The sequence below is a fragment of the Pinus tabuliformis genome, chromosome 2_1, assembly GCF_031772625.1.
Source record: "Pinus tabuliformis cultivar Carrire ecotype Pingquan chromosome 2_1, CPIR1, whole genome shotgun sequence".
NCBI lineage: Eukaryota > Viridiplantae > Streptophyta > Pinopsida > Pinales > Pinaceae > Pinus > Pinus tabuliformis.
The window spans coordinates 281620610-281643317 of NC_142299.1; positions in this window are offsets into that span (position 1 = coordinate 281620610).

A 22708-nucleotide genomic window follows, 5' to 3' on the forward strand; every position below is an offset into this window, starting at 1 on the left:
TGATTCCCTAAAGGCACTTGAATCTGTGACCTATTCGGTGGCCTATCTAGCTCTAAGATATGCGACGTTCTGAGAATTGTTGTCTCTACGGAGCTCTTTCTATAGTCTGCATTGAATCCAAGGCTATATTACAAATGTTAATACCCTGTATCGATGATCCAATATGGATCCAGACTCTGTGATCCATCTTGAAAAAGTGTGCGAGCAAGTTCTGTGACTGTTTTATATAAGATCTGTGCGAACTCAGTGTCTCCTTTACTGCAAGCCTTCTATAGCATCTAATTTATGGGATTCCTGAGGCACAAAACTCCTGTAGATTGGTGCAAAACTCTAAGGATCATATTCCTGAGTTGCAAGGTATCAAAATTCTATGTGTGCGCTGTGGAATAACACGAAGGTTAAGGCCATAATCTATAAGGAATGATGCGAAGATGAGGATCTATGTGAATAAAGAAGCTGTGAAAGAAGGACCATGATCCTAGTTCTATGATCTGAATTTCTCTGTGGTAAGGTCCTAGCTCCATGTGGCATTATATCTTTTTATCTTAAGTCGAGTCCGATAGCGATTCATGCATTATATCTCTTTAATACTCACTCGAACATTCTAAGGAGTAATAACTCTAGATGAAAGCTGAAGCTGTCATGAAATGTGCATCTCTATGGAAATATCCGTGATCGAAATTGAAGAAGGAAGGCCTCTGTTCTCCTTTTGTGACTTGACTAAACTCCTTTGAAAGGTTTAATTCGATTTCTTTCTAAGTCTCTATGTCAATACAAGCCTCTATTGCAATGTGAATTATATCCAGGTATGAGATTATCTATGGCCAGGAACAAAATGTGGCTTCGTCAGAATTGAGTGCTTCTAGTCAACTAGAGCCTCCTAAATCTACTGATGTTGCTCTTGAAAAGGCACCTTCTGTTACAGCTCAATCTGCACTGCCAACTTCAATGACAACAACCACACATGAAAGACAACTCACAGAATCCTCGTCTTTCACCAAGTCCTCCCAACAAGTATCTACTTCAAATGCTACAACACAAAAAATAGGTAATCCAAATATTTCTGAAGATAAAAGGCCTCCAACTCAATCCTCATTGCCCAAAATGCAGTGTGTTTCAACTATTGGACTAGGCCCAAATGGGAAAACAATCAGTGGATTCTTGTACAATTATAGCAGAGATGAGGTTAGTAGAGTTTGTGTGTGCCATGGAACATTCTTGTCACCTGCAAAGTTTGTGCAGCATTCAGGTCGTACAGACCTTTCACATCCTGAAAGGCACATTGTTGTCAATCCATCCCCATCTTCAAATGAAGATGCATCAACCCTGCAATGAAAAGTTATCCAAATAAAATCTTGGATGTATACCTAAAAAAACGTTTCCCTGAAGGATTATCTCTATGCCACTTGCCCCAAAAAAGGTTTTTGAAATTGAGTGACTATACATCCAATTTGGAAGCACTCCTATTCTACTCACAGAGTAGAATTTTGCTTCTAGACCTGGCAATCCCAAGATTAGGATTCACATGGCGCTATTTACATGTTGTATTTTCCATTGCTCCTAGCAAAGGAGTTGATTCTAAAGTGTACAGGGCAATTGTAACAAAATGACATGAAATTATGCTTGTAAATTTTGTTGAATGCAGTGAATTTTGTTGGATTCAAAGTTCTCAAACTACTATTCGCTACATATCAGCTTAAACATTTTTAGCCATCACAACTTACATCTTAAAAGTAAACTAGTACACATTGGATTGTAATGCTAAGACATATATATCTGTCACATACTAACAAATAATATATACACCAACTATGTACTGGATTGATAGGTTGATTTTAAAGTGTACAGCGCAATTGTAACAAAATGACATGAGAGTCTTTCAAAAAACCGCATAGTAAATAAATATACATAATAGATGAATATATCTTTTAATTTAATGATTATATTTTCCAACAACGACACTCAAAACCACATAGTAAATAAATATACATAATAGAGGAATATATGTTTTTCTTATGACTATTATGTATTTTGAGTATTGATTGGTCTATATTAGTCAACTTTAATGGACTACCCTTCCTAGAAGTCACCATATATAGAAGTGTATAAAGACTTCTTAAGAAAAGGGACACATCATTATTGCTCCAAATTTCTCCGTAGAGCCAACTTTTCATTTCCGTCATCAATTGAGAGTACCTATTTCTTGAGTCTCTGGTGTCTTCTATAGACATAGTCTCCACCTCTATCATTTTATTGGATTCCCTAAGTTCTCTTAAATCTTCCATTATCAGGGAACTGCAACCATAGATTTTTATTATTTGAAGTGTTTCCAAATTGAAATAACTCTTTGCAAATACCTTCAATGCTGAGCATTCTACTATGATAAACGTTTCAAGTACTGGAATTGCTCCTTCCTTTACGATTGGCAACTCTTCTAATTCATGTAACCCAACAATTGAAAATATCTTCAATAAAGAAAATGCCTTCTTATCACCGAATTCCCGAGGAAACCTCTTTAATCTAGAGCATTCAATTATTTCCAGTCGTCGTATATTGTTGAGCTTATGCAGATGTGAAAGTTCTTCCAACATATTACACTTGTATAATATAAGACTAGTCATAGTCTGAAAAGCACAAAAACTATTTTCCATTCTAACCAAGTCAGGACACTCCATGTACAGTTTTCTCATATACAGTTTTCTTAGCTTTGACATATTATTCATGTCACTCGGCAGAGATCTCACCTTTGTGAGCTCTAACACGAGGGTGTTCATTTCAATCATATTCCCTAATGTGCCTTCCCTAATAACGCCCCCATTGTTTGTTAAATGGAGCTTGGTGAGTTGCTTTAAGTTGGCCAGACACGCTAATGCTGGCCACTTTTTTCCATTTCTTGGGCTCACCTTTTTCCCATAGATTGGTGCATCCATATATTGTCAACACTTTTTTCCATTTCTTGGGCTCACCTTTTTCCCATATATTGGTGCATCCATATATTGTCAAACCCTGTAAAGAGGTGAGCCTTGAGATGTTGCAAGGTAGATACTGCAAATGACCACATTTATCCATGGCTAGATGCCTTAAATATTTCAAATTATGAAGGCCAGACGGTAATTCCGTGATTCTAGAGCGGCTTAGATCAAGGATCTCCAGGTTTCCAAGATTTGTAAGAGATGCAGGTAGAAATTTGATGGGCATACTTGATAAAAAGAGGCACCTTAGCTATTTCAAACACCCCACACTCTTCGGTAATGACTGCACTAACATCCCACTCAAATCCAGAACCTTAAGAGAGACCATTCTCCCAATAACTCTTTTTGGATTTTTTGTTAAACATTTGTTACCATCTATTAACAACGAACATAGTGTTGGAACTTTCGTTGACTCAAGGACTGAACACAGTTCGTTATTACTGAACAAAATCTGACTGCATCCGGAACATTCATTTTCATTCAACGTGCTCAAATCCTGACCCACATGGCAAAAGAAAGTTTCTTTGGCCTCGGCAACACGGATTCCCAAATCGTGCAGGAAGTTGTGTATCTTGAAGAAGACTGCACCCGTTAATGCTTCTCACAACGGGTTCAATCAAACAATGATCTGCCAAAAGGTTGAGATAAACCCCTCCCACTGTGAATGGGTTGTAGCTAAGTTAATGGCGATCTTTTCGTGCCAGCAGCCCTTCTCCCACCCACAATGGAATCACATGGTTGGCATGAATAATTTGGTCTTCTGCGAATGTTGCAGCCATGTATAGAAAGCATAATTGCAAATGAATATCACATTTAACTCATGGAATATAGATGCAAGTGTCCAATCTATGCTTTATCGTCCACTTTTTCATGCAATTTTCTTTATTGATTCTTATTTTCAATGACCATGCAATTTTATTTATTGATTCTTATTTTCAATGACCAATTACATTTATGCCTTACGGCGTTTCTTTTGCAACATGTGGTGCAAATGCTAGTTATATTTAAGGTCTGACATACATTGTACATGTTTATTAATTCTTGGAATGAAGTTTTATTGTATGCACATTACTCTCATTAATTCTTTTAAAACTTGCCTGGCTGGCCTACGGTTGGATGGCCGCCAGCTGCCACTCTCCTCTTCCTACGGATGCCATTTGTAGCATGCAGCTCCATCCGATCGAAGAGCTGGATCCAACGGCCCACTAGAATCTGGGGTGTTATGCTAATGAACCAGTATCCTATCCCTGCTCTTCGGTCATTTGGCTTGGTTCAGTTCTTGCATTTCTGCTCTAAAACCTTGGCTTTGTCGGCATTATTCTCCCTCAGGAAACCCTTTCTTCTCCAGCTATACATCATGGAGGATTCACCCAAAACTTCAACGATTTCAATCATTTTTGTCGTGATTTTCACATTGTTGCTTCATGGTTGTCTACGCTATACAGGTGAGACTGACATTAGGAGGATTTAATCATTTTAGCTCCAGACTTTTAGTTTTTATTATTGTTATTTTGGTTTTTCTTTACTGTGTAGCTTAACTAAAAGGGGTACCTTGTTATGTAGGCACCACGACTACAACCACCTCTGATGCTGAGGATAAAAATGCTCCCAGCCTTCAAGATGGTAAGGTGATTAAATTCATTTTATTTCCCTTTAGTTGTTGACAATTTACATGTTCTACCACACTGTTTAACCACTTCGGCACTTTGATGCAGGGTAGATTCTACCCACAACGAGTTGGGTGCGAGTGCCCAGGCCCCAAACATCGGTTACAAAGGATCCAAACTTCTCTACAATGTTTTTAAATAGGTATGAGTGCCTTCCTTGAGGTTGGTTGCCTTGGTATGCCTTGCATTTAAGCTTTTGAGCTATGTGCATGAGGGTTTTCTTTTAGATTTGAATTTCGGGTTACAAACCCTTGCTTGTATTATGTGGAGGTTTCGTAAGGTGACAGCTTCATTATCTTTTAAAGACAATTATACTACTCGAGGTTTTGCACGTCCTTACGGCTGTGTTAACAATTTATTATTTGTTAATGTATACATTTACATAATATATCTCTTTTTATTACATTTGTTAGCAACAATGAATCTATTTACCTTTAGCTAGCTTATGATTATGCTTGGCATGCGTTTGGATTACTTATAGATCTTTACCCAAGTTAACCCATCCTGCCAGAACATCGTTCCTTGGTGTCCATCCTAGACTGGCCGACGAAATCAATCTGTAAGATGACCTTAACTCGGTCAAACCCTTGTTTCTTTATCTTTATATATATTTCTTGTTTGTCTTCTTACAAACTTAGCTTCTATTTCAATGGTCTGAAAAGATTATTATCTGAGGTTCCTTCTTTAATTACTTCGTTTACTGAGGGAAACCTCTGCAACTATGCACATTTGTATATGTTGTTTCTTGTAAAGTACTATATGCATGCATAGCTCCAAATGGTCTCTTATTCACGACAATGCTTATTTTCTCAGAATATATGTTTAGAGTCCTGGCTTTTTACAGAAGTGTATTCGGCATATTACTTTCAAGTAGAGTAATCTTGATGTGAGAGTTTTGATTGACTACACATAATTTAATTACACCCACTATCCACCTGTAGGTATGCCTATTTTTACATTCCTTGCCAAGAATGGACACACAACCAAACTGTCTCCTATACATCTTTACTCATATAAAAGTTCTTGTTTTTCTACATAATTCTTAGCCTATAAGCATAGTTACTATGTCCAGACAACAGATGTTATTCCATCCTACATCCTTCAAAAATATCTGTTGGACTATAATACCTTTGTAGTCATGAATTGAAACTTGTTACCCATGTTATCTGTAACTAAGTAATTGTAACAAAATAATTGTTTCTAATTTAAATGTTAACTTTCTCAATCCATTCACTCCATACTACAGATGAATAATATAGAAGTATGCAATAATAATTATCAAACAAATTTATACCTCTACCAGACAATATTAGCAAGTTTGTGTTTCCTATTAAATTATTTAAATCCCTACAGTTAACAGATAATAATCACAGATACGTATATAACACTTATCTTCCATCAAAAGACTAATTTACTGTCAGATGAACCTCTCCACCCTTCCAATGAGAATCTTGGCAATTATGTCGATTACTCTCCCCCCAAGCTCCTCTTGGTTCCTCATATTAGTTTCTCAAGGAAGCAGTTCTATTGTTGAGGCCTCAGGACCCCAAGTTCAACATGCAAAATGTTTCTTCCTCCAAGGAAGTCACTCTTAAGGGTTTTCCCACCGAACAGTAGTTCAGCTCAAGGAATCTTTCTTTTCCTTCATTTTTGCCAACCCCCTTCCTTTCTTTCTCCCTTCCCTATTGTAAGGGGAAGGCAGGTAAAGCCACCGCCACGGGGAGGGATGGTCCTCCAGAAACCCAAGCAGAAGGAAGTTCAGTCCCTTCAATAGCAAACATATCAACCAATCCCTTTGATATTCTCAGCACACCAGAAGAAACCCAAGATCTAGCAGATAAAGAGATTGAACAACAGGAAAACAACATGGAACAATGCAAAAGGAAAGAGGAACCAGTCCAAACCCCAAAAGGTGCCTCTAGTTCCCCTTCCTATGCAGATATGAAAAGAAAGAAGACCCCTAAGACATCGGGATCCTAGGAAGATGAAACATCTGAGAGACCCTTGAAAAGAGTGGGGAGGAAATCTCATAGAGAGGCTAGAGAAGAAGAAGCAGAGAGACAAAAAATGCAAGGTAGTCAGGCCACTATAGAGATGTCTATCGGTAGAAATACTAGAACGAGGCCTCCCAAGGGAGGTGGTGGCCCAACCCCTACCAGTAAATAATGCGATTAGTCTCTTGGAATTGCAGAGGACTGGGGAACCCATAAAATGCTGAAGCAGTCAAGAGCCTATTAAAGTCAAAACTTCCTGAGATCCTCATGCTCCAAGAGACTATAATAGAAGGAGAAGCCCTTCTGGAACTCAGAAAAGAAAAATGGAAAACAAAAGCGAGAAAAGTGGTAAGTGCTAGAGGTACATGGGGCGGGTTATCCACTCTCTGGGAGGCTGAAAAATTCCAACTTGAAAGCTCCTTTCAGACGTAGCACTGGATCTACACCGAACTCTGACACCTACCAAGTAAGATAAACATTGCTCTCTTTAATCTCCATGTTCCTATACTCTATGTAGAAAAGGAACAATGCTGGCAAACCCTGACTGATTTTTTGGAAGCTTACTCCCTTAATAATATAATTATTATTGGAGACTATAATCTAATCCTAAACCCAAAGGGAAAAAGAGGAGGAACTAGCAGCAGGGACCGCTTCCTCCCTTTAGTGGAAAACTTGATTCAACAATGGGATTTAATGAACTTCAAGCCAAAAAAAGGACTATACGCCTGGACAAATAACATAATAGGGGAAGAGCATATCTCATCCAAGAGGAACATATTCCTTCTTTAGAGTTCCTTCCTCTCCAAGAAAACAATCATTTCCACAAAAATACTACCAAAGTGGAACTCAGACCATAAACCCATCCTCCTATTGATCAAAGAAGAAGAAAACCTGGGACCAATCCCCTTCCGGTTCAACCCACTATGGGAAAACAGGGAAGGGTTTCTGGATACAGTGAATAAGGCTTGGTCCATTCATGTTCAAGGATCACCCAACTATGTTTGGGAGCAAAAGATAAAAGCCACCAAAACAGCCCTGAAGCAATGGATAAAAAATCCCACAGTCTCCCCCACTACCCAAAGAAAACAAAGCACAAAGTAGCTGCTGGATCTCCAAATGGGCCTCGAGACTCAAGACATAACTAGAGCAGAGATTCATAGGGAACAAGAACACCAAATCAGCACCCTTGATCAGGATTTAAACAGGAACACAACAAATTATAAAGATAACCATAAATACAGAGGTGAGATAACCATAAATACAGAGATACAGCGGAAATAATACTTCATTTCATTACTGTAAAATACTAAAATGTGCTTACAAACATAAATGGAAATAAATCAGCTAGGGCGATGGTAGCTTATCTCTGAGAAGAGATGCGGCGGCTACATGCCTCTGAACTATTCAAAAAATTGTGTTGCAATGAGGCTCGAAGGCCTATTTATTGTTGAGAAACAAGGGAAAACCCTTCACATCCCAAAACCTAACCCTAGAAGATGAAACGCCAAATTGTGGGCCCCGTTTGGGTAAATTGGTACATCAATTTCCCGGGGTCGTAACTTTGGCATATGATCTCCGTTTGACGCGTACAATAGCTCGTTAGAAAGATCTATTCGAGTACTACCACTTTGGGAGGCAACATGGGTCCATGGACCCATGTTGCCCCAGATTTCCCAAAGAATATCGTTTAGGGCCTCAAAACGGCTCTAGAAGTTCAGGACTCGAAAAACTGCTAAAAATAGTAAATTGTGCTACAATTTAGGAAATTGAAAAAGCTGAAAGAGACAGTTGTGGGGGTCCAAATGGGATAGGTGGGTGGCCACCAACATCCACCTGGATCAACCCTCCGGACTTTTAAAGAAGAGGAAGAATATCTGAGGCTCAAGTCACGCAATCTCTGTCTTGTGTCTGGAGACAAGAATACAACCTTCTTCCACAAGAAAATTCGTACCCACCTCTCTAGAAACCACATTGTTGAAATCACCTCGCCAGATGGGACTGTTCTTAAAGGCACAACTCTGATAAAAGAGGTGGAAACCTCTGTTCAAAGAAGAAGGCGTGGAGGATAATGAGGAAGCTCATGAATTCCTCAAGCACGTTCCAAGGATGGTTAACAAGGAGTACAATGCATCTCTCCTGAAGCCATTCACTAAAGAATAAATTAACAATGTCATATGGAATATGGAACCAGACAAAGCCCCTAGACTAGATGGATTCTCAGTACACTTCTATAGACTCTGTTGGGATATCATCAAGGCTGATTTGTACCGAATGATCAAAGGATTCCTTCGAAAATCCAAAGTGGGAGGAAGCACAAACTCCACCTTCCTAGCCCTAATTCCTAAAGAAGCCAACCCGTAGACATTCAATAGATTCAGACCAATCTCGCTTTGCAGCACATCCTACAAAATTCTCACCAAGCTACTTGCTAATAGAATAAAACCTCTGTTGGAAAAACTCATCTCTCCCAATCAAAGAGGGTTTGTCAAAGTAAGGTATATCCTGGACAATGTGATACTTTGCAGGAAATCATCCACTCTAGCCACTAGCACAAAGAGCAAGGTATGCTCATCAAACTAGACATGGCGAACACCTTCGATAGAGTAAGACATTCCTTCCTTCTCCAAGTTCTTTCTGCATTTGGTTTCAGCCCTGAATTTGTTAATTTGATTAAAGCATGCATTGGAGAACCATGGATAGCCCCTCTAGTAAATGGTAGACCTGCAAACTACTTCAAAGCTTCAAGGGGAATCAGGCAAGGCTACCCTCTGTCCCCCTTCCTATACATTCTGATGGTAGATTCTCTAAGCCGAAAACTCTCTAATGAGAAGCTTAAAGAGACACTTCCTGGCATTAGGGCGATACTCAGAACATCCCCAATCAACCATGCCTTGTTCATAGACGACTCTATCCTTTTTGGAGGAGCCTCTATTAAAATAACAAGAGCCTTCAGGGAAGTAATCCAAAGATTCTGCAAAGTCTCTAGAGCTATGGTCAATAACAGAAAAAGTGCAGTGTATGGTTGGGTTGTAGACCAAAAATCTATTCTCGAGATTGCCCAAGCCCTAGGCTTCATCAGATATGTTTCTTGGGAAAAAATCAAGTATCTTGGACTGCCTTTAACCTTGGGTACTACTAACGCCCCTCAGTGGATGGAAATTATCAGGAAAATCAGGAAAAAATGACTTCTTGGGGAGGACAATGGCTTACCTCAGCCAGGAAGCTCACTTTGGTCAAGTTAGTCCTCTCATCCCTTCCTATCTTCTAGGCATCTTTCCTTTTAGCTCCAAAAATGATCACCGATCAGTTAGCAAAGTTGATTAGAAATTTCCTATGGCAAAGACGAAAGGGGAACCAAAAAAAATTCCATATAGTAAGTTGGGACATAGTGAAAAGGCCAATAACTGAAGGTGGACTTCAAGTAAGAGATCCTGTGTTGGCCAATCTGGCAATGGGAGGGAAGATCCTTTGGAAAATCTTCTCAAACCAAAAACACCCTGTAAGTCAAGTTCTAATTAAAAAATATCTGCACAGGCTCTCAATAAAGAATATGGATGAAGGAGTTTCTCACAAAGGAACCATGCTGTGGAAGTTGTGCACCCAAGGCTAGAAATTCTTCAAAGAACAACTCTACAGAATTCCAAGAAATGGGAAAAGAATCAGACTGTGGGAGGAAAAGATCATGGATCTCGATCCCCTAAAGCTTGCACCAGATATAGCAGACTTGCGTAACTGGCTCATCCAAAAAGGTATCCACAAACTTGCTGACATTTGCACATGGGATTCAGAAGGGAACTGGAGTAACTGGGACCTACATCGCCCCCCTGATTGGATGCTCCCTCAACTCCATCAATTATTGGATAAACTCACTAGTCTGGCTCCTATGCACCTGCATTCGAGGGACAAGTGGGGTTGGGGGAAGTCTGGATCTTACTCAGCTAGGCTGGGTTTTGTAGCCCTCCAAGAACAACAACATCAGATCCATTCTACAAAGCTTTGGGAGCATGTATGGGACCCATTTGGACTCCCAAAAATCAACTTCTTCTGTTGGACTCTCATGCACAAAAGGACCCTCACTGGGGAAAACCTAGAGAAAAGAGGAATCATTGGTCCACACAGATGCCCTCTCTATTGCAAGGACTAGGAAATGATCGATCACCTATTCATAGACTGCCCCTTTTCTCAAGAGGTATGGAAGCAAGCTACCATGGGGCTCAACATCCAATTCCCCCAGCAGTCTTCAGTGGTTAGTCTTTTCGCAACTTGGAAAGATCGCTATCCACACTCTTTAAACAACAAATCAACTTGGACTAAAATCTAGAGTGCAATCCCAAAATATATCTGTTGGGGAATGTAGTTGGCTAGGAATGAAGCCATCTTCAACAATAGACTTCCATCCACCAACACAGTCACTGTCAAGGCCAAACCCTTGCTGCTAGAAACTCTCGAAAATAGACCTCATAAGTCTAACAGCTACCTAATCCCTGAAGAACTTAGCTGGCTAGGTGAATCCTTGAGATGGGAAAGCATCAAGAAGAATATCTCCTTGACTAGCCAAAATCGAGAGTGGCGTCTCCGAATCTCTGAAGTGGAATTCCAAAAATGGTGGAAAAATCAGGGAAAAGTCATGATTTTATTCGATATCAAGGGAAGGAGGAATAATTTACTCCATAGATGGACAAAAACAAGACAGCTATAGTTGGGGTTTAGGACAGAACACCAACAACCAGGCCGAGATCCTAGGTCTGCTAAAAGCTTGTCAGTTGGCTCAAAGGAACAAAGGGGAAAACCTTCAAATCTTCGGGGAATTTGAAATCTTAATTAGAACCCTTAATAAGAGCGATCAACTCAACAACCCTGCTTTGAACAAGACCCTAGAAAGAATAAGAAAGTTGACTCAAAACTTCACATCCTACTCATTCTACCACGTTTTGCGAGCTCAGAACAAGGAAGCCGATATAATGGCCAACAAAGGACATCTCCTAGCCCAAGGTATGTTGGTGAAAAATGATGAAGACGCGGAAAGGCACCCAATCCCTTAACAGGCAAGGAGAGTCATTCAAGGACAGAATCCCGCAGAATAAAGGCGAGCTCACTTCTCGACAGGTTTTCGGCTTTCCGCACGGGCCAATTGTAATAGGAGTAAAAATAGGGCGCAGATTGGATTTCATTTAGAGGATGATTTTGATGGAAAAGAGATAAAGACGCAAGGCAGGGGAAGATCCAACGGTCATCGCGAGCTGGAAAAGATGGGGGGTTAAAGATGCGGGGAGCGGTAAGCAGTTTTCATCGCACCGCTTCTGGCTGTTGGGCAGTATTTCTCGTATCGGACGCGATGCGACTCACAGCCTGACGCGTGGCAGGACAAAACCGCCCATTTCGCGTGCCCCTGAGGTGATAAAGGTCAGACAGCAATTCGACGCGATAAGCGTCAGATCTGGGCAAGGGAAGATCTAACGGTAATCATGCGCTTTTCATGGTAGGGTCTTATCCTTGCAGTAGGGTTGGGTACGGAGATGGGTCCCGGTTAAAGCTTGTTTAGCTAGGGACACAACAAGCATCAGATCTGGGCAGAATTGATCTAACAGCTGTCGCTCATTGCAAAAGAAGGGGAGTTATTCTGCTAGGAGTGGTAAGCGGGTTGCTTCGCACCGCTTTTAGCTACTCAACAGTTTTTATGAAATGGACGTGATTCCACTCAGGGGCCGATGCATGGCAATACAAAACCATCCATATCGTGCACTCTTGAGGAATTAAGGTTCGAAAATCATTGGATGCGATATGCGTCGGATCTGGGCAGGAGAAGAGCTGATGGCTGTCGCCTGTCGAGATCAGCGGGGGTTAACCCTATAGTGGGGCCGGGTACGGGGGATAAGACAGGTTTTAAACAAAATCATTTTAATTTATGCGGGTTTGCAATTGGGCCTGTGGAACTTAGTTTATGTGGGTTTTAACTTAACCCAGGAAAGTATCAAAGAATCAAAGAAAAGAGTACCATAGCAAAGCAAGGATAAGAAGCCTCTTTTGAGCGTGAATTCTCGCATTTGTCTATACTCGAGGTTGTTTGGCATGCCTAACCTCTGCTCATTAATAAAATTCAACCATTTCTCTTAAAAAAATATTAATATTTTTATAATGTTATTTTTATATTTAAACTGTGTAAATAAAAAAATACCATAATAATTATAGTTTAATAAATTAAAATGTATTAAATATCTATATATCTATACATATATATTTTTTATTTGAAAACTTAAATTAAAAAGAAATGAAATTTATCTTGAAACTTTTATATTATAATAATGATTTCAGCTATTATTTTAAATTATAAACTTTAATTTTAATTTTAAAAATTACAAAGTTTTATCTCAATTTTAATTTTAAGATTTTTATTTAAATCTTTAAATTTGTAATGTTAAAAATATATTTAATTTATAAAAAAATTAAAGAATTTAAAACTTTGTTATTAAGGAATTTAGACTTCTGTGATCCATAACATTGTTTAGAAAATCTTCGGCAAAATCACATAATCAATCTTTTGTCGACGCGTTTCGAACCAACCAGTGTGGTTCAACGTCAGGACAAGTTTAAATGATGAACCACACTGGTTGGTTCGAAACCCGTCGACAAAAGATTGATTATGTGATTTTGCCGAAGATTTTCTAAACAACTTTGTTATTATTTGCACGATTATTTTATATTTCACTTTTTATATGAAATTTAATATAATTAATATATATACAAAGTTGATTTAATAATGTAACGCCTACTCATTAACCATAGACAAAGATAAAGGAAAAAAATTAATTTACCATGACCTATGATAAAGTCATCATTCTCGCAATTTGGAGATTCTAATAATTACACAAATATTAACAATCAACATAGTGGTGGACGTTTGATTTCATACATAAGGTTATATTAAATCCGTAGATTACAACGTACCGGCCTCGATCATATCACACATATATTTATATTTAAGGTCTGACATACATTGTACATGTTTATTAATTCTTGGAATGAAGTCTTATTGTATGCATATTGCTCTCATTAATTCTTTTAAAACTTGTCCCGCTGGCCTACGGTTGGATGGCCGCCAACTACCACTCTTCTCTTCCTACGGATGCTATTTGTAGCATGCAGCTCCATCCGATCGAAGAGCTGGATCCAACGGCCCACTAGAATCTGGGGTGTTATGCTAATGAACCGGTATCCTATCCCTGCTCTTCAGTCATTTGGCTTGGTCCAGTGCTTGGATTTCTTCTCTGTGAAACCCTAGCTTAGTCGGCATTATTCTCCCTCAGGAAACCCTTTCTTCTCCAGCTATACACCGTGGAGGATTCACCCCAAAACTTCAATGATTTCAGTCATTTTTGCCGTGATTTTCACACTATTTCTTCATGGTTGTCTAGGTTATACAGGTGAGACTGACATTAGGAGGATTTAATCGTTTTAGCTCCAGACTTTTCGTTTTTTATTATTGTTATGTTGGGTTTTCTTTACTGTGTAGCTTAACTAAAAGGAGTGCCTTGTTCTGTAGGCACCGCGACTATAACCACCTCTGATGCCGAGGATAAAAACGCTGCCAGCCTTCGAGATGGTAAGGTGATTAAATGAATTTGATTTCCCTTTAGTTGTTGACAATTTACATGTTCTACCACATTGTTTAACCACTTCGTCACTTTGATGCAGAGTAGATTCTGCCCACAAGGAGTTGGGTGCGAGTGCCCAGGCCCCAAACACTAGTTACCAAAGGATCCAAACTTCTCTACAATGTTTTTAAACAAGTATGAGCACCTTCCTTGAGGTTGGTTGTCTTGGTATGCCTTGCATTTAAGATTTTGATCTATGTGCATGAGGGTTTTCTTTTAGATTCAAATTTCGGGTTACAAACCCTTGCTTGTATTATGTGGAGATTTCGTAAGGTGACGACTTCAATATATTTTAAAGATGGTTATACTACTCGAGGGTTTACACGTCCTTGTGGTTGTATTAACAATTTAGTTATTTGTTAATGTATATAGTTACATAATATATCTCTTTTTATTACATTTGTTAGCAACGATGAATTTGTTTACCTTTAGCTAGCTTATGATTTTGCTTGGCATATGTTTTGGATTACTTACAGTTCTTTACCCAAGTTAATCCATCCTACCAGAACATCGTTCCTCGGTGTCCACCCCATACTGGCCGAAGAAATCAATTTGGAAGATGACCTTAACTCGGTCGAACCCTTGTTTCTTTATATATATATATATATATATATATATATATATATATATCTATATATATATATATATATATATATATATATATATATATATATATATATATATATAGATATATATAGATATATATATAAATTTCTTGTTTATCTTCTGCAAATTACAGACTTGGCTTCTATTTCGATGGTCTGAAAAGATTATTATCTGAGGTTCCTTTTTTAATTACTTCATCGACTGAAGGAAACCTCTGCGACTATGTGCATTTGTATATGTTTCTTCTTGAAAAGTACTATATGCATGCATAGCTCCTAATGGTCTCTTATTCACGACAATGCTTGTTTTCTCAGAATATATGTTTAGAGTCCTAGTTTTTTATAGAAGTGCATTCAACATACTACTTTCAAGTAGAGTAATCTTGATGTGAGGGTTTTGATTGACTACACATAATTTGATTACACCCACTATCCACCTGTAGGTATGCCTATTTTTACATTCCTTGCCAAGAATGGCCGCGTAACCACACTGTCTCTTATACATATTTGCTTATATAAAAGTTCTTGTTTTTATACATCAGGAGTTATTTCGTATTTCATTTGGTTATATAGTTTTAAACAAGTACATAATTCTTAGTCTATAAGCATAGTTACTATGTCCAGAAAACAGATGTTATTCCATCCTACATCCTTCGAAAATCTCTGTTGGACTATAATACCTTTGTAGTCATGAATTGAATAGTCATGAATTGAAACTCGTTACCCATGTTAGTTGTAACTAAGTAATTTCAACAAAATAATTGTTTCCAATTTAAATGTTAACTTTCTCAATCCATTCACTCCATACTACAGACGAATAATATAGAAGTACGCAATAATAATTATCAAACAAATTTATACGTCTACAAGACAATATTAGCAAGTTTGCGTTTCCTGTTTAACTATTTAAATCCCTATAGTTAACAGATAATAATCACAGATATGTATATAACACTTATCTTCCATTGAAAGACTAATTTACTATCAGATGAACCTCTCCACCCTTCCAATGAGATTCTTTGCAATTACATCGAATACTCTCCCCCCAAGCTCCTCTTGGTTCCTCAGATCTGTTTCTCAAGGAAGCATTTCTATTGCTTAGGCCTCAGGACCCCAAGTCCAACCTACAAAATGTTTCTTCCTCCAAGGAAGTCACTCTTAAAGGTTTTCCCACTGAACACCGGTTCAGTTCAAGGAATCTTTCTTTACCTTCATTTTTTCCAACCCCCTTCCTTTCTTCTCCCTTCCCTCTTGTAAGGGGAAGGCAGGTAAGGGATAACTGCTCTTAACTGATAATTGTCTGGTGAAAAGGGAGTTACTGAGGTTCATAAGTAATTCCTTAGATCTTTCTTGGAGACAATGGTAATATTTCTATAACTAACTTAGTTATTATTCATAATTAACAACACCACAAGAACTAAATTGTTTATCAGTTTTACTCAACCGTAATAGTAAAAAAAGAAAAGTCAAAAAATAACTAAAAGGTTTTGGGGTGTCACAGCATCCCCCCCTTAGCGGAACACCGTCCCCAGTGTTCATTCTTTCATCTGTTCCTGAAATAATTCTGGATACGCCTCCTGCATAAAGTCTTTATCCTCCCAAGCGGCTTCTTCCAGGTTGAAGAACTTCCATTGCACTTTAACCTGGATGATATATCACCTCTGTAATGTTACTTCTCTCTGATCGAGTATTCGCAGGGGCTCAACCAAAAATTATCCTTCCAGCTCGACCTGCCATAAACACAACTGTTATATAACTGATACACACATAATCATTATACACAGATAACAAATACATTTTCCTGAGTTATATACACATATATTATTTTTTTTACTTGAAGCTCTTGCCAATTTATGATGTGTTTGGGGTCATACACATACTTCTTTAAAAGGGAAACATGGAATACATTATGAATCCAAATGTGGCTGGGTAGGGCTAATTGATAGGCCACTAATCCTATTCTGTCTATAATTTGGAAAGGGCCACAGAATCGGGGGTCCAATTTGGCACACTTTCCCCATCTCAATGTGCTTCTCTTGGGTTTAATTCATACATACACATGATATCCTACCTAAAACTCTCGGTAGGTTCTCTTTTTATCAACGTACGATTTCTCCCTATCTTGAGCGGCCTTCAAATTTTTCCGAACCTTTTTCACAGTTCTTTCAATTTCCTCCAATATATCTGGTCCTAATATCATTTTGTTCTCAAGGTTGTTCCAATTTCCAGGGATGGTACATTTCCTTCCATAAAGTACTTCAAAAGGACTCATTTTAAGCGATTCATGATAACCATTGTTGTAGGAAAATTCTACCAAATGTAGATACTCTTCCCATTTTCCAGGTTGTTGCATCACATACATGCGCAACATGTCCTCTACCATTTGATTCACTCTTTCGGTTGGTCCATCAATCTGGGGGTGATAAGTGGTGTTGAAGTGAATTTTTGTACCCAACACGATGAATAATGCTTTCCAAAAAGTAGAGGTAAACTTAACATCCCGATCAGATATTATGACTTGAGACATGCCATGCAGCCGGAAAATCTCCTTCATAAATATATCTGCTATTTGGGTTGTTTGGTATGTGGACTTGACAGGTATAAAGTAAGCAGACTTTCACAGTTTGTCTACCACAACCATAATCGAATCATTTTTCCTTTTAGATCGATGTAAACCAATTATAAAATCTAAAGTTATTGTATCCCATTTCCATTCAGGGATGGGTAAGGGATGCAGTAACCCAACAGGATACTAATATTCAACTTTGACTTGCTGACATTCCAGGCATTTGGCTAAATATTCAACAATGTCCTTTCTCATACCATGCCAATAGTAGTTTTTCTTGATAGCAGAGAAAATATTTTGATAGCATGGGTGAGCAGCATAAGGACTCCTGTGAAATTCATCTAACATGATTTGATTTAATGACAACTGATTAGGAGCATAAATACGATTTCGAAACATCAATATATTCTCAGAGTTAATACTATACTCTCTTCGCTATGCCAAATTTTGTGCATATTTTACTTGTTGCCAGAGATAGTTGTATTCAGGATCCTTTTGAGTTGCTTCCTTTAATTGATCAACAAATTTGAATTCAACTTGGCTAAATGAAATCTCGTAGATATGGTGTAGCTTCCTACTTAATGCATCTACCACTCTGTTTCTTTCCCCTTTAAATGTTTGATTTCAAAATCAAATTCTCTTAAGAATGCAATCCACCAAGCTTGGCATGCATTCAGGGTGGGTTGATTAAAGAAACTAGTTAAGCTGTTGTGGTCTGTCTTGAGAAAATATCTTTTCCCCAACAGTCACCATACCTTTAAAGCGTGAACTACATCAGTTAACTTCAAATCGTAAGCAGAATATTTATGTTCATTCTCTTTTAAATTCTGAGATTCGTAAGCAATTACCTTATCATTCTGAATTAAAACTCCACCTACACCCTCTTTGCACGCATCTGTGCAGACTATAAAATCTTCTTCAGGATCTGCAATCTTTAATACTGGTGCAGTGGTGAGTAAATGCTTTAAATTTTCAAAAATTTCTTGACATTCTTTGGACCATTTGAAACTTTTTCCCTTTTTTTGCAAGGAGGTAATTGGATAAGCAACTTTAGAAAACCTCCTTATAAATCTCCTATAATAATCAACAAGACCCATAAAGGAGTGTATGTTTGCCACATTGGTTGGGACAGGCTAGTTCATGATGTTCGTAATTTTCTCTAGATCAACAACTATACCATCAGAGGATATGACATGTCCTAGATACTAAATCTGATCCTTAAAGAAATCACACTTGCTGAATTTGGCGAAGAGCTGGTTTTCTCTTAAAGTTTGTAACACTATCCGAAGGTGTTCTTTATGTTCCTCAATACTTCTGGAGTACACCAGAATGTCATCAATAAATATAAGAACAAATTTATCCAGGCAAGGATGGAAAATTCCATTCATCATACTCATGAATGTTGTTGGAGCGTCAGTGAGTCCGAACATTAAGACTACAAACTCTTAATGGCCATAGCATGTTCTAAATGCAGTCTTGTATATGTCTTCATATTTAATTCGAATTTGATGATATTCTGATCTTAAATCAATTTTTGAAAATACCACTGCTTCTTTACCTTAATCAAAGAGGTCATCAATTTGAGGTAAGGGATACTTATTCTTAATGGTAAACTTGTTCAGTTGTCTGAAATCTATGCATAGATGCAAATTACCATCCTTCTTCCTTATGAACAAAACTGAGGCTCTCCAACAGGATACGCTAGGTCAAATATAACCTTTATCTAATAGCTCCTGGAGCTGTATGTTTAGCTCGGTTAACTTAGGAACACTCATTCTGTAGGGGGCTCTGGAAACCGGGCAACTCCAGGGACCAATTCTATGGTAAAGTCAAGTTTCCTCTTCGGTGGTAGTTTGGGAATATCTTCTGGAAACACGTCTTTAAACTCTTGGACCACTGGTATTTTCTCTAAGATTGTCATTTTATCTTTGGAGTTTGTATTCCTACTTGAACTGCATAGATTTGACAACCTTTACGCATGCATCTTGCTAACTGGTGGGTTGTAACAGGTCATAATTTGACTTCTCTTTTAACACCCTGAATTTCTATTCTGGTACCATCATTTGACAGAAAATCAATGGTCTTATCCTTACAGTTTACTAAGGTCCATTGTCGTTCCAACCAGTCCATGCCTATCAAGACATCATAGGAACCTAATGGTAGTATATTTAAATCTATCTTAATCTGTTGTCCCGCCAGTTTTATTTCACAGTCCTCTATTTTTGCACTAACTCTTCTTTTAGCACCTGTGGCTAGTTGAACCAACCAAGGGTTCTTAAATTTTAAACTTTTTAGATGGCATAAATCAACTATTCTGGGACTGACATAGCTCAAGCTAGCACTTAGATCTATTAAAATGGAAACAGGGTGATTGGATATTTTACCTTCGAGTTCCACCATCGAGGGTTGATAATCTGCTTGGTGATCTTCCAATGCTGCGTTAATTCGGGGCATGTTCCATGCCATATCAACGATAATAGAAGCTTTGTGAGAATTTGCAACAAGTTCTTCTATCCCTCTATGAGGGAAATTCTTGTAGTAATGGGGTTCCCCACAACCCCAACACTACAAGGGAGGTTTAGGAATCTGACTAGTTTCCAGCTTACTTGATGCTTCATTTTGTTTTATTTCATTCTGAGGTTTGTACCTCTGCTGATTTCTGTTAGCAGATCCATTTGGTCCTTTTCGTCCTGGATATCTGGTACCCGTATTCTTCATGTTCTTATTATTTATAAAAAAAATCTGCCCTTTCTTACTTGGCCAATTTTATTAACCTCACCCTTCTGCTTCATTTGATGGTAGCAGATCCGAGCCTTTTGGACTGCTTCGTCTATCGTTTTCAGATTATCAAACTCCAATTTCTCCTTCATGAAGGCAGGTAAGTTGTTGATAAAGCACTAGACTTAATATGGTTATAAATTCATCCATATACTGTTGTCTTAGTTTCAAGTCATGATAATATTTTTCTTTGTCGTCATAAAACCACTCAGTCAAATATCTATCCTTGAAATGCTTCTGAAATTGTTCCCAGGTGATGTCCTGCTCATTGATTTCTTTGACTGTTTTGATTTCTTCCCACCACAGGTTGGCCTTGCCTTGTAACTGATAAATTTCTAACCTTGCCTTCAAATTGTCATCATATTCATATATTTGAAAATATTTATTCATATTAACTAATGAGGCCTTCGCCGCTTCTTCGGCCTCACCATTATATATTGGTGGTTTGATCTTTTTGAACTCCCCTTGGAGTTCCGTATTCTTCCTCTTTAATCCCTTTTTACTGGAGACATTATCATATTCTTCTTCATTGTCGGTTTGTCCCCCTTCAGAATCCAGACATTCCTCTTGCTGTCTGCGTGATTCGATCATGTTCTCTTCTCTTTGAAGAGAGCCTAGATTCCTCTAATTTTGCCTATCTAACAGACTTTTCATAATCATTTCTTGTTCCAAACATAATATTTCGTTATCATCTTGCAGACTCTACATTTCTATCGTAACTGTTGGATTGTTTCTAATAAAGCTGAATTGGTACTTGGATTTGCTTCTCCCATCTGTACCCATACTTCTGGGTTACGTCCTGTAATTCCAATGAAGGGGGTGGATCCTACTCCTTGTCTCGTATTGCGTCTGTTGCTCCTCTGTGCATCATAATTGTTTTGTTATCTCTACATTCATTTACTCAGGCCTCAGTGTAGTAACTTGAGGAATATGATACTAATTGTAACACCTACTCATTAACCATAAGCATAAATAAAGAAAAAAAAAAAATTACCATGACCTATGATAAATTCATCATTCTTGTAATTTGGAGATTCTAATAATTACACAAGTATTAACAATCAACATAATGGTGGACTTTTTGATTTCATACATATGGTTATATTAAATCCGCAGATTACAACGTACCGGCCTCGATCATATCACACATCTATTTATATTTAAGCCCTCACATATATTGTACATGTTTATTAATTATTGGAATGAAGTCTTACTATATGCATAGTGCTCTCATTAATTATTTTAAAACTTGCCTGGATGGCCTGCGGTTGGATGGCTGCCAACTGCCAAGCTCCTCTCCTTCAGATGCCATCTGCAGGATGCAACACCGTCTGATTGAAGATCTGGATCTGACGGCCCACCAGAATCTGGGGTGCTATGCTAACGAACTGGTATCATGTCCTTGCTCTTTGGTCATTTTTCTTGGTCTAGTTCTTAGATTTCTGCTTTGTGAAACCTTGGCTTCGTCAACGTTATTCTCCCTAAGGCAACCCTTTCTTCTCCAGCTATACATCATGGAGGATTCACCCAGAACTTTAACGATTTCAATCGTTTTTTCCGTGAGTTTCACATTGCTGCTTCATGGATGTCTACGCTATACAAGTGAGACTGACATTAGGAGGATTTAATCGTTTTAGCTCCAAACTTTTAGTTTTTATTACTGTTATTTTTGGTTTTCTTTACTGTGTAGCTTAACTAAAAGGGGTACCTTGTTCTGTAGGTACCGCGAATACAGCCATGTCTGATACTTATGATGCCGAGGATAAAAATTCTCCTAACCTTCGAGATGGTAAGGTGATTAAATGCATTTGATTTCCCTTCAGTTGTTGACAATTTACATGTTCTACCACGTTGTTTAACCACTTTGGCACTTTGATGCAGGGTGGCTTCTGCCCACAAGGAGTTGGGTGCGAGTGCCCAGGCCCCAAACACCAGTTACCAAAGGATCCAAGCTTCTCTACAGTGTTTTTAAATGGGTATGAATTCCTTCCTTGAGGTTGGTTATCTTGGTCTGCTTTGCATTTAAGCTTTTGAGCTATGTGCATGAGGGTTTTCTTTTCGATTCAAATTTCAAGTTACAAACCCTTGCTTGTATTATTTCGAGGTTTTGTAAGGTGACGACTTCATTATCTTTTAAAGACGGTTCTATTACTTGAGTGTTTGCACGTCCTCGCAGCTATATTAATAGTTTAGTTATTTTTTAATGTATACAATTACATAATATCTCTGTCTTTTTATTACATTTCTTAGCAACAACGAATCTGTTTACCTTTATCTAGCTTATGATTCTACTTGGCATACATTTGGATTACTTACAGTTGTTTAGCCAAGTTAACCCATCCTACTAGAACATTGTTCCTCGGTGTCCACCCCAGACAGGCCGACGGAATCAATATGGAAGATGACCTTAACTCAGTCGAACCCTTGTTTCTTTTTCTAATTATATAAATTTCCTGTTTGTCTTCTGCAAATGA